Genomic DNA, 13,492 nt, shown 5'->3' with positions numbered 1-13,492 from the left:
TATATTTCTAGTGACAAGGGTTGCAATTAGTATATTTACTTGTTATGTATGTAGATAAACACTAAATTAGGCAAACAAATGGAGATAAAAAATAGGCTAGGGAAACAGAAGTTACAGCCACCGCCACCCAAGTTGTCAAAACGGCAAAGAAATTCCCTAAGCACATAATTTAGACAAACATATGGCTCATTATCAGGGTCTCTTCTCTCTCCCCTATCCCAGCACTAAGAATCTCTACAGTGTCCCCTCTTTTTTTAAGCTTTTAGCTTGCATTCCTAGTTAAACACTACATATACTGCAACACTTCTGCTAACTTTCTCCACTGACAGATGTTTAAGTACTCTCAAGTAGAGTGCTATTCTTTCTGCTAAGTGATATTTTTCTTTGGGTATAGTGGGTGGAGCACCAACACTACTCTTACTCTGAAACCACAAACTTAGTTTTTCATACTATGATTCATGTTAGTTACTGTAGATGATGATTAAAAGCACATGGAAGGCTATATGATGTTATTAAAAGTTAAGTGTTAAGACTATTACAACAATGCATTTCTAGCTCACAAGCAAGGATACAAATATTAGCCACCCTTTGTCAGCATCCTAGACACCATAAGAAACAAAATTAAGAGCAGTGGCTAATCCATCAAATTTTAGTCTTGAATTTTAGTATAATTTTTTTAAAAAAGACAACAAAAGAATCCTATGTAGAAAATAATGTTTTCTCATTTCTATGACTCCTGCATCGCTCCCCTTATTTTTGCACATCACTTTCATGTAACTTTACATGAGGTCATGCTTCTTCACATCCATAATCCATAACTCTGATGCTGTGCCATTTTGCTTACCACCTCTCTTCTCATTCCCCAATTGTTGCTCTCTTGCTCAACACAAGTACATCTAACTATTAGTATCCCATGTCTATATAGCATTTCATGATGTCTATATAGTGCCATCAGAGTGTTCAGTGCTATATAGAATTTGGAAGTTACAAGTGATATTAGACAAAACTGGGCTAGCATTGGCTTCCATTGTATTCATGCTTTCTTTCATTTCATTTATTTATTTATTTATTACATTTTTATACTGCCCAATAGCCGAAGCTCTCTGGGCGGTTCACAAAAAAACACTATGCTGAACATGCATCCCCAAGTTTATCCAACAAGCTGTCTCCCTTCCCTTAAGACCTTCTCCAAACCATTTTTGGAGCCCTCTCCCATCTATCAATTCTGCACTGTTTGCTATCAGTTAACTCCCCTAATTTTACTATCAAATACAGATCTTTTAAACTGTTATGTTCATCTTGCTTAGTTTATAAACCTACTGGCCAGGCGACCCCATCAGTTTTGTGTTCTGCACAATATCCAGCCCACGTTGTTGATGGGTTACTAATAATAACCTAACCTTGAACAACATAACAGACAGATGGCTGGTTGCCCCCCAAAAAACCTATTTTTAAAATCAGACTTCAGTCTTACTCATATTTAAAAGGCAAGTACTTATGCAGCTAGAAGATAAGAGCTGCCTGCTGTACTAGCAAATTAACTCCTGACATAAGGCATGAAGTGGAGCAAGTTCAAAGGAGGAACTCTGCAATTCAGAATCACCAGCAGGACTGAATGTAGCCTGTGAGATTTTTTAAATTGTCTATTATTGCCAATGCCACAAACTATTTAGCTTTCTGCTGTGGTAACTAATAGGTAAGATCCTACTTTCATGCTACCTCTTTAGGGGGAGCTGTCAGAAGAGCATGCATAAAAATGATGCTAATTTGTGCAAGGATATAATTTCCAATGATTGCTTCTGCCTCCTCACTCATATTATTCTTTCAATAAACTCTAGGAGACCTCTCCGCTCCAAAGGATGGTCCAGGAGGACTAAAAGCTGTTACAAACAATAGGATTCAGAGGAGTCAGCAAATTCTCAGTCTGAATTTGTGGCTCAAAGGATTCCTTTGGAACAATAACATGTAGATTCCAACTTGCTGTTGACAGCTGGGTTATAAAGGGAGACATACTTTTCCTTTCACAGGTCCACTGTGAGTTGCATTCTGACTGGACACATCCAGTACAAGCCAAGTTACTTATAAAGCAGAGTGACTGACATAAGTCTTGTTCATTAAGGAATTCTTGCTTATAAGGGTAAAAACTGACATACATTCTAAGACTGCAAGTCTATAATCACTTCCTTGGGGGGTAAGCCCCATTAAACTCAATGGGAGTTAGCTGTGAATAGACCTGTCTAGAAAAGCACATCTAACATGGTAGATCATGTGATTATTTATTACATTTGAGCACACATGATCTGCCCTGAAAATAAATGCTGCAAAATGAATGTATTGCCAAACCACTTCTACCACATAGAACATCCATCCATCTATAGCTATTGATCAACAATACCTTAATGACCAAAACTTATGCCATTCTACTTATAAACTTTGGTTTGGATCCTAAAATATATTAAGGACGTTCACAGAAGGAAAGTTTTATTGCTCTTGCAAACCACCCCCACCCAGCCTCTCTGGAGACTTAGTGGGGGTCTCCTGAAGAATATGTGGCAGGATGCAGGAGAGGGGCTGCTGAAGGTATGGCAAACTTTCCTTCTATGAACTTCCTTGGGGTTTCAATTCTATACCATGTACCTGGAAGAAAGCACAACTGAACTCGATGAGCTTTACTTTTAAGTAGATGTTTATAGGACTGTGCTGTGAGTTAACATAGGATCCAAGCCTGATTCTGGGCAATTCCCCTTCTCCCAGTAGCATACTGGATCCCTTTTCACACAGTTCAGGAAGGATTCTGACCATCCAGAGAAGCTGCAGGTGGCTGCAGTAGGAAGGAGAGGACTAGAAATTTTCCTTCTGTGAACTCCGAACCTGTCTTCACCCATAGAACAAAAGAAGAGCCCTGCTGGATCAGACCAAAGGTCCATCTAGTCCAGCATTCTGTTCACATAGTGGCCAACCAACTGTCAACACGAAATCCACAAGCAGAACAGGAGCACAACAGCACCCTTATTTTCAGTTTCATCCAGGCACTCATTGGAACATGAAGTAAGTTTCCTTTAGAAGGAATTCACAGTGTTTAGTCAAGAAACATCTAAGTGTTGATGGCCTGAAGAAAGTTACATATTTCTCCAGCCATAATTTGTATTGCTAGACACAAACCAACCAACAACGGTATGGAGCCTGTGCAGTCAGCTGGATACAGGCCACAAGGTAGTATTCGACTGACTCCACCCTGATTTGCAGACTCTTCAGTTTACACTGCCACTCATAAATGGGTTTTGTAAAGTCTACACATAAAAATACTAAATATTTCCAAAATGGATATGAAAAATATGAGGGGTTAAATAGAAATTTCTTGGCTTTTCTCTCTCTAAAGTGATACCTCCTTTGCCACCCTTTAGAGAATAGAGGAAAACTACCCCAAAGCTTGCATGGATGTTGTTCAATCATATCCCACCTTCAAGTGCATATTTTTCCCCAGCTAAAAAAGTAATGTTTGTTACATTTTTTTTAAGGAAATCATGTTTTTAATAAGCGGGATGTCTTAATGGCAGCATAATAGTAATTCTTTCTTAGGATGAATGTTATTAAAAATGTTTTGGTCACCTACTGATGGAATCCAAATTTAGTTTAGAATTGCAATGTACCCTTAATTGACTGCAAGCCAGAGAATGTGTATAAGAGAGCAATAGCATGGTTGCCTCAACAGAAACAGATCTCCAACATACAGATGGGGCTTAAGAGTATATTACCTCTCTAAAGCCTACAATGTAAGCAACATTTATCATTGTTTGAAGCAATTAGATGAGTCTGTGTAGGAAATAGAACTTCAAAGTTAATAATTTATCTAAATAACGTCTACCACAGATTCTGAGTTGTATCCAATGGTGTCGTTCTGCTGACCCTCCAGAGCAGATTTTCATGCAGCACAGAAAGCTGCAGGGAAGAGGAAAGAGCGAGAAAGTTCCAACACTCTAGTGGGCTTCCACTATATTTAACTCTTTTACTTGAATTTTGGCTTTATATTGAGTCTTGCTATAACTCCAAGTTGAAAATTTTTGTAGTGTGTCTCCTTTAGTGTTCCTAGTAAAATGAACTGCTCTAATAACTACTATTCCATTATTGCAAAAGGAGTTCTACATAATTGGAAGGCATTGATATTGTATGTCATCCCTTTCCAACATGGTGCCCTTCAAGTGTTTTGGACTTCAACTCCCATTAGGACCATCCAGCATGGCCAAGCATCAGGAATGCTGAGAGTTGTAGCCCAAAACAACTGGAGAGCATTGAGTTGGAAAAGGCTGATGTATGTACTACAGAATACATTGGTCCCACAATCCTATACATATTCATTCAGAAGTCACACTGTATTCAATGTGGTTTCTGTCCAAGTAAGTATGCTTAAGATTGAAGCCTCCTATTGAAAGAAATGTTAGTTGCAACTAATTCATGACCAAATCTCACTGAAACTGGTGGAATACCTAACCTTAGCTAGACCAGGGCCTTTGTATTTTACTAATTGTAACTGGGGTGTGTCGGGAACCAAGTAGCAGCCTATTTAATTAGGAAAAAGCAGTTAAAATATCTTTATGCTTCAATGAATACGTCCTTGTAATAATAATAATAATAAATAATAATAATAATGTTAGAGGAAGGATTTCTACCACCCACAGTTGTTACTTTCTACATGGCAGCATCAGCTGTGCATTGTTAATGGAGGCAGCATGCTCTGCTGTTTCATCAGGCTACTGCACAGAAACTGTCCTTTAATAAGACTTAGCAGCAAATGATTCTTGACATTAGTCAATACTCCTTGTGCCTCCCCTGTCACTATTGCTGTACTTCCATATATCTGCTTTCTTCAGTGCTTTTGAGAGTGACTGGCATGCTGACATGCTAAACACCCAATAAGCCAGACATAAAATGTACTGCTAGTCCAAATATACTAGCAGGATCAGCTCAAGGGGAAGATCAACCATCAAAGAGATGCAGAAGCAGCAACTTAACCTTTGTAAACTGCCTAGAGAGCTTCGGCTATGGGGTGGTATATAAATGTAATAAATAAATAAACTCCAAACCACGGTGTTGTTAAGAGACAAGGATTTTTTATTAGCTACTTCCTGTTTTCTTGCCAGGTTTCCAGCTATTGGCATTCAGAAAGCTGATGCAGGTGGCATTACCTCCATTACTCTAGAAATGTCTAAAATCCAAATTGTAAGAAATCCCAGCTCTTGATGTGCAAATATTATCTTTATTACCTTATTTACACAACATATTCCAAGTGTAGAATTTGGGAAGAGTATCTATATAGTCTACACATGTTCTATTATAGCAGGGATAGGGATCATGTTAACTGCCCCTTACACAATGCATCCATCATGAGATCTTGTGAATTTAAATCAAATCCACCCTGCTTCAGAATTTGCCATAGTACTACAGTGGGCTATGAAATGAACAACAGGATACTACTGATGCTACGAAATTCATGAATAGATCCAAGCTACAGGATTTTACAAATGACAAAACCCTCTTGGAGAGCAATCCTATGGCCCCTAGGCAGCATCTGAGAGACCATAGGATATTTCAGATTTCCAGTTCTGAGGACAGAGACAGCATTCTGACATCAGAGGGGGGGGGAACTGTAGCTCCAATCCCCCCCTCTCCCAACACTCGACACAGAAGGAACTGCACTGGTTGCTCTCCGAGGTCAGAAACGAACCTTGCGACAGGGGAGAAGGGGACATGCCGGTTGGCAGGGAGGGAAGGAGACTGAACAGATAAGCTATCCTGGGGCATCTCCATCCTCCTTCCCTCCCCCTCTGAAGTGCCCTAGCCAGATGGGTAGAAAAGCCTGTCTGGCACAAAATCCAGGGCAAGAGGACAGGGAGGTGAAAAACACCTCTGCTGCTCCTCCCGCTGGCACTATCCAAATACTACTGTAGCCTTCCCCAACCTGGAATCCTCCAGATGTTTTGGATTGCAGGTCCCATAATGGCTGGCTGCCTTGAATCCTGAACTCTACGCTGCAACATTTTGTTGTAGATCCCATTTATACTATTATGCTCAATTATGCTGGCTATGTACCCAAAATAGGGCACATAGGTACCAGCATGCTCAAGGGAACCCCAAGATTTGCAGAAAAAGAAAAATTTTAGGAAGAAAAAATCTCAGGGTCAAGAAAACAGCCCAATGAAGACTGGGCATGCCCTGTGGCCGTAGAACGCTGAGTATCTTCTGAACGGGAGGAAAAAACCACAAAAAAATGGGGTTAGGGGATGGAATGGAGTATCTTGGAAAAGGGCACTGTTAGCTAGTTAGAAACCTGAACTGAACAGATCCATTCCACACTGCAACATTTTGTTGCAGGTCCCACTGGTCATGACTAATAGCCATTGACCTGTACACCATACATTTATCTAATCATGATAATAAAGCAAATTATATGGCTAAGGACAATGGCAAATTAGAGGCAAATGCCACAAATTGCTGAAGACATTGTTAATATCCAAAACAAACATAACATAGGCAGTGTAATCCTCAGGGCTAGGATAAATAGCGCCCTGAGAGAGGAATGCTTTTGGTGCCCCCCTCCCCCAAGTCAGTTTTGCAGGGCCATCCAGAGGATTTATGGGGCCTGGTGCAGATGTGAAGTCCATCGTAAACAACATTGCTTAAAACCTTGATCTCTCAGCCACTGTGCTACAGTTTGCATAAGCTAAAGTATGAAAACCCACATTCTGTGGCTTTTCATACACTATGCAACACAACAGATCATAGGTTTTACTTTATATATTATATAAAGTTTTGCAGCAGTTCCTATCTTTTGGTAAGCATTCTTTATTTTAGAATATCCATTATTTTCATCTTTAACTATAATAAAGAAAAGTTATAAATAAAAGAGGTATCCAGCTGACTTCTTAGAATTTACAGGTTTATTTTATTATTTATATAATACTTATAGTGTTTACAGTATTTGAAATGCTAAGCACTCAGTAAAGTTGCTGCAAAGAAAAGCTGTGCTCCATTGATTTTTACCTAGTGCAAATGACATGAAAGTGGAAATGGAAAAAGAAACATACTTTAAAGCTAATTGAAGGAAGATCATTTTTGTAGTTCATACCGAAGCAACCTATAGAACTTGAAAGGTTACAGACACTTGCTTTTTGCCACCCTAGCTCACTGCAGACAGGACATTTAAAAAACAGTCACTGAGCTCAGCTGGGCACCCTCCTCAGCTCGGTGCACCCTGAGCAACCACCCATTCACCCACCCCTAGGGCCGGCTCTAGCAATTCTATCCATGTCTACTCAGAAGTAAGCTCCATTGATTTCAACGAGGATTACTTTTACTTAAGCAGGCATAGGATCACATACTAAAAGAATTAATAGATTAGGATATTGCACTATAACGCTAATCAACGCCAATGAACTAGGTACTCTTGCTAAGGTCCTGGTACTTGGCACTCGGAGAACACTGAGATCAAGGGGGCATAGCAAAAAAAGCAGTTGCTATGCTGTATAACACCTAAGAAGTTAGCTTGATTTTTATACTTTTGAAAACAGTTTTCATTTGCTGCATTCAATACAATAAGTGAATTCAGTATAACTCTGGGGTGGTGTGGTGGTTCAAACACATGCATTCAAATGTGCCTTGTACAAAATGTTACCATTATGTGCTTCACTTTCTTCCACTATAAAACAGGAATATACACAAATTGCTATTTCAATTAAAAACACCACTGGCACTATGTCTTTGGTAGACTCCATTAGAATTGGTAGCACAGAACTAAGCAGACAGAACAAGATTTCCCGGAAAAGCTTAGCCTACATAGCTGCTCCTGAGACCAGCTGGAGATAACACATATATCAAGAGTGTTTTAGGGCACAGGGGAACATTGGATATTAACTAGCTGCTGAGGTCATACCAGTTAATGTTCCATTCAAACAGCTGTGCATTTTATTCACTAAATCTTTTATTAAAGACACACACACACACACTTTCTCTCTCTCAACAGAACTAACGCATTTAGCATGAATAAATCAGCAGCCTTTGATTGTAAGCTAGAATAATCCTAGGATTGGTTGTAACTCAAAGCAGCCAAAATTTATTATTTCCATATTGAGCAGTAGTACTCATACACAATGCCTGGCTCTAGCACACTGGTTCAACTATGCAAAGTTGTGGTAGAGGGAAGTGATTGGCTAGTATAGGAAACTATTTTCATTGCTATTGTGCTCATTTCTATGATATGCTGGACCTCATTCACTGGTTTGTTAAGGGGGTTATATACATGACACAAGAAGCTTAATCTCTCCCACTTCCAAAACATATTTAACCTTTTAGACAGAATTATGAATGTAGCTGTTCCTTAAGATGAGGACATCTTAAAATAGATAAATGACAAGTAAATCCCTATACCAAATGAAATCAAATATGCCTCCTCCATATATACAAATGAGGTTAGTTGCTTGCCAAGGTTATTTATGTGCAAGTGCTTTTGCCTCCCCACAGCTAGAGGCCAAACAGTGCAGTTTAGACCAGGGTTCCTAACCTTTTCGGACCCATGGACACATTGGAGAAACTGCTGTGGGCACCAGCACAAAATGCCTAATCAGTGAATTGGCGCTTTGATGACTACCTGTCACATCTATAGATCTCAGGCTGCATCTTATTCAGCAAAATCTTTTTGTTTGTGTCTCTTGGACACTGCAACATCTTTTAATGAGGGATCAACTAATTGCTAGTGGTGCAATATGTAATGCTTCTTTTAAACATATGTTTTGGCAATGTCCAGTAGTTGCTTCTGATTGGGAGAAGGTTATTACACAGATAAATGTTGTACTGGAACAGTCTTTAATTTTCACTGATGTGATGCTCTTTTAAATTATTTAACTGCTTCAAGGAAATTAACATTAGGTCAGTGTAAATGGAATCTCCATGCCCTTTTGACCACTGAAAGACTGATATTACAACACTGGAAGGAAAACACTCCTATAATGCAATAGATTGAGGATCTTATGATGCTTTCATCTGAACAGGTATATAGACACCAGCTTCAAATATATCCTTATTTGGATATGTCATATGCTTTTGTTGAAGCCTATGTATAATTGCTAGAAAGCTGTATGCATTTCACGTATATTCATTGCTATGGATAAACATACAAATCCATGTACCTATGTTAAAAAAATAAAAAAAAAGTTTTGCAGGGGCTTGTGGGCACTATATTAAGTACTTTATGAGGCTCCCCATCTTTAGATGGTAATGGGTATTAATTCACTTACTTCCAAATGTGGTAAGGTAGCCCTACAACATGTGGGGGCCCTCCTGTTCATTCTTCTGTATGGAGGCCTGGACTTCTGCCCCAAAGTCCTTCCCTGATAGCCAGACAGGGACCTGTTCCTTCCAGGAGCAGAGATCTACCATTGCAGACATCAAAACTGCAATTCTATGCATGCATGCTGCAAAGAGGCTATGCCTCTCTTTCTGCCTCTTTCCCCTGTGTTAGCAGGGAACCTGAGGACCAACCTAGTCAATAGAGGTTGGTTGCTCTGATTTCAGTGGGGCTGTGAATCCACTCTGGGTTTTAGTCAGAACTCTAAAAGAGACACAAAAGGTGCTAAGCCCAGCACCTTAGCTGAATCCAAACACTTTGGATAGTTCCTTTAGAGTTCTGACTGAAATTCAGAGCGGATTCACAGCCCAGAGATATCAGGGCCACCAACCTTCACTGAACCTAGTCCTACACACAATTAATCATGTATTTAAACAAGTGTGCTTAACCTAGGCACCTCCATTTTGGAGAAAAAGCTGCCACAGCGATCCAATCCAGAACATGCTCTCAATCAAGACCAGGGCCCTGTATCAGTTTCCTGCAGAAAATCACCCCCTACCCTATTTGCCTCTGAAGGTGCTGTTTATTATGAACAGCACTTTTGGAGGCAAAACACAAGTAGGGATAGAGAACAATATTCAGTGTAAAACATTTGCACGGCCCCAATCTGGATAGACTGCCTACTTTTAATCTAATATAAAAGCGACCAAATTAAGCATGCACAGTTAAATATGTGATTCATCTCACATGTAATTTGGCCCCGAGATGCCCCTGTGCCAGTCATATTCTAGTTTCAGGACTGGATAGAAGGGGGACCAAGTTCAAAAACTTTGAAAAATACTGCTATGTGGCAAAAGACGCAATAAATAAACAAAAATAAATTAAAATCCAATAGCTAACCTTTGAGTTTAAAAACATCCAACAAGATTAATGTTTCAATATCAATATCACGGCCAAGCACATAACCCAATGTCCATTGCCAATGGAACAGGTAGCGCTGACAAGTATTTTATCTGTCCATGCAGGTGCTTTTGCCTCTGGTTTGGTATCAGGTATTTAGTTGAATACACGGGGTATTTTTGAGCCAAATGGCAGCGGTGTTTTTCTCTCTCTCTCTCTCTCTCTCTCTCTCTCTTGCTGACTCCGCATCCAGGTCCAGTCCCGCTCCCGCTCCCACACCCCCAAACCTACCAAGCTCTGCCCCTGACCTAGCAAAGCCTCACACAGCTCCACTCACTGGCCAGGGAATTTTTAAAAGCACCAAGATGGCAAGCCAAGCAATCGGCGACGAGGCTTCCATCCCCAGCTTTGTATGGAGAGAGAGGCTCCTCCCGGGGCTGGCAGCGGCTTCAACACCTCTGCAAAAACAGGGCTTCTTTGTAAGCCGTCTGCCTCTTGCCAACCCCTCAGAGCGCAACGACGAGTTAACCCCCGCCCCCCATCACTGACTCAACTATTTTTCCTTCCTTCTCTCGAGCTTCACTTTATCCGGGGAATGACACCCCCACCCCCGCCCCAGCCGCGCCCGCCGTCCTCCTGCAAGGCGGCGTGCCTCCTCTCCTTCCCCCGGTCCGTGGAAAGCCCCTCGGAGCCTCACGCGCCGCCACTGCCAGCGTGGCAACCCAGCCTCCCCCTGGCCAAGAACCCCAGCAACAATCAGTCCCGGTTCCTCGTACCAGGCACCTGGACCCAACCTGGCTCCAGGTGGCCAGGTACCAAGCTGTTCTCCTGACAACTTCTGGGGCGCCCGGGGCGCCGGCAGCGCGATCCCCCCCCCCCCGTCGTCTGCTGGCTCCTTCCCTGCCCTCGCCATTGCGAGGGGCAGGTGGGGCGGCTGAGGTAGGCGCCCCTTTCCACCGCGCGCCACTCACCTGTTCCCACCGGGCTGGGCCGCCGAACGTGCCGCTTTCCCCTTTGACAGCTGCCTTTTGTTTTCCCCACCCTTCGCCGTCTCCGCTTCGACTGCCTCTCCGCTCCACCCCGAGAGCCACGTGAATGAGCCGGGCGGGCGGGCGAGCCGGGCGGCCCTGGGAATGGGCGGCCCTGGCGCGTAGCAGCGGCAGCAGCAACAACGAACGAAAAAGAAAGAGAACAGGGAATGGGGCCAATTAGCAGAGCCCAGCCCGGAGGCGGAGTGTGTCATGCGTCTGCGGGGCTGCCATGGGCGGCGGGAGAGTTCTGTCGCGCTTGCGACCAACCGAGCCCGCCTTCCTTATCTTCCTGCTCGCTCAGTCATGGCCTCAACGAGCTAAGGCCGCCGTCGCCAGCAGTGACACCACAAAGCAGGTTTTTACTCGGTTATTTTCCTGCGTGCTGCTGCTGCGTGTGTTCTTTCTTGCTGAGCGAAAACAGCGTTGAAATGGGAACTTGCCAAGTCTGTGTACACGCCGATGGATGCCCCTCCTTTAATTAGAAGGGCCGATTTACTTGTCCCTATAGGAGGAGAATCTGGTGCCTTCATACACATCCCGCCCATTCTTAGGGTATGAATCAGAATTTTAGGGAGATCATTACATTAATTGATTTGATTCATTGACTTAAATGCAGAGCCAGTTCAAGACATTTTGCTGCCTAAGGTGAAGTAGCAAATGGTGCCTACCCACACAAACAAGTCAAAGTGCATAGTACCCCAAACTAGGTAAGAACACATGAAGCAGAAAAATCCCACAAGCACCTGTCTTCATTCCTGGCACTAAAATATATATACAATAAATAACAATATGCTGCCCTTTCATGACATCCAAAGTCTGTTACCTTATTCTTCCTGGTGTTGCTAAACTTTTCTGGAAATGGCTTTCATGTATCCGATATCAGTGACCATATCAGCATATTGGAAAAGACTAGCTATGTTGGATCCCACCTTATTCAAACTGTGACACTCCAGGTTTGTGCATATGCCTCAGTGTGCAGGAATCAACCTTTGGTGCTGCTTTTTGAGTGATTGCACTAGCATGCCAACAGCCACGTCTAGTGCATGCTACCATTGTACTCATAAGACACAAGCAGTTTACCATCTGCTAAAGTAACTGGGAGCCAACATGGCTGAGGCTTTTCCCAGCAGCCATCATGTGGCATAGTTATCCCATGCTGAAATGATTGTGAGGGTAACACCTCAACAAACAAAAACTGGTGCACTAAGTAGGAGAAATCATATTTAGGGCGCAATCCTATCCATGTTTAGAGGGAATAAGTCCCATAACTGCCCCAGCCAGCCAGCCAGCCACCAGTTATGGAGGATCACCCCTCACCACTGGGCAATCCCAGAATTCACTTCGACTGCAACCATTAAGTCTATACCCCTTTAATTAATATACTTTTTCCCAAGGTTGATGGTCATTAGATATGAGACAAACAGATCAGTGATATAAGGAAAGCAAACAAAGATATATAGCATTTTATTTAAAAATAAAATAAACAAGAAGACTTCTTGTTTAAGATTGCTGATGCTTAAGAACAAGCTTTCTATATCGTTATTTTTAAGCAGGGTGCTTTTATTCTTAGTTACCACCAATCTGCTGTTAGAAGCTCCAGTTCCTAACCATAAACAAACCCAAGCCAATTCCCCTATCAAGACTCCACCCCAATTAACTCAAAGGCCTAGCAATGAGAGCTTGATAAGCATTTGTCTCTGGTAAGTTTGGCAATAGAGTGGAACCTTTAAGGCTGTTCACAGCCTTCTCCTGAAGTCTTCAGTCCCATCAAACAGCTGCTCTGTCTTCAGACCACCACCACCAACAGCTGACACTCAGGCTTCAGCTCTTTCATCCTGCTTTAGGAGACTTCCTCTCCTGACTTGCAGACTAGCTTCTGCCTCAAATGCTCTCAGATTGGCTTCCTGAACATGTGGTTTGCTCTTCTTCCTGGCTGAAATCTTTCTCAGGCTCCCCAACATCTCATGAAGACACCTCCTGATGAACTCTCTCTGACAGACTCTCCAGATGCCTCTCAACAGCTCCTTATGCTTGCTCCTGGCAGAACTGTCAAGCCAGTCACTTTTGGTGGGGGCAACACTTCATCACACCATCTCCATTCAAATTCAGACCCAATAGACATCTTTAGAACTTTCATCTATTCTCCAATCAGATGGTACCAATTTTGATTCAACCTTCCTATATATAAGCCAGAAAGTTGTACTCATATTCACCTCTCAATGGT

General features: G+C 42.2%; 1 protein-coding gene across 1 annotated transcript in view; it reads right to left on the bottom strand.

Moving 5' to 3' along the window:
* MAPRE2 (microtubule associated protein RP/EB family member 2) overlaps positions 1-11,304 on the bottom strand; it is a 94,919-nt gene extending 83,615 nt beyond the window's left edge. Inside the window, exon 1 of the mRNA XM_063130698.1 lies at positions 11,209-11,304. The gene's annotated coding sequence lies outside the window, so the exon portion shown is untranslated. The remainder of the gene's footprint in view (positions 1-11,208) is intronic.
* Positions 11,305-13,492: the final 2,188 nt, after the last annotated feature.

This window comes from Elgaria multicarinata, chromosome 7 (assembly GCF_023053635.1).
Source record: "Elgaria multicarinata webbii isolate HBS135686 ecotype San Diego chromosome 7, rElgMul1.1.pri, whole genome shotgun sequence".
Taxonomy (NCBI): Eukaryota; Metazoa; Chordata; class Lepidosauria; order Squamata; family Anguidae; genus Elgaria; species Elgaria multicarinata.
The sequence above is the reverse complement of the archived record's forward strand: the minus strand, read 5'-3'. Positions and strand labels throughout refer to the sequence as shown.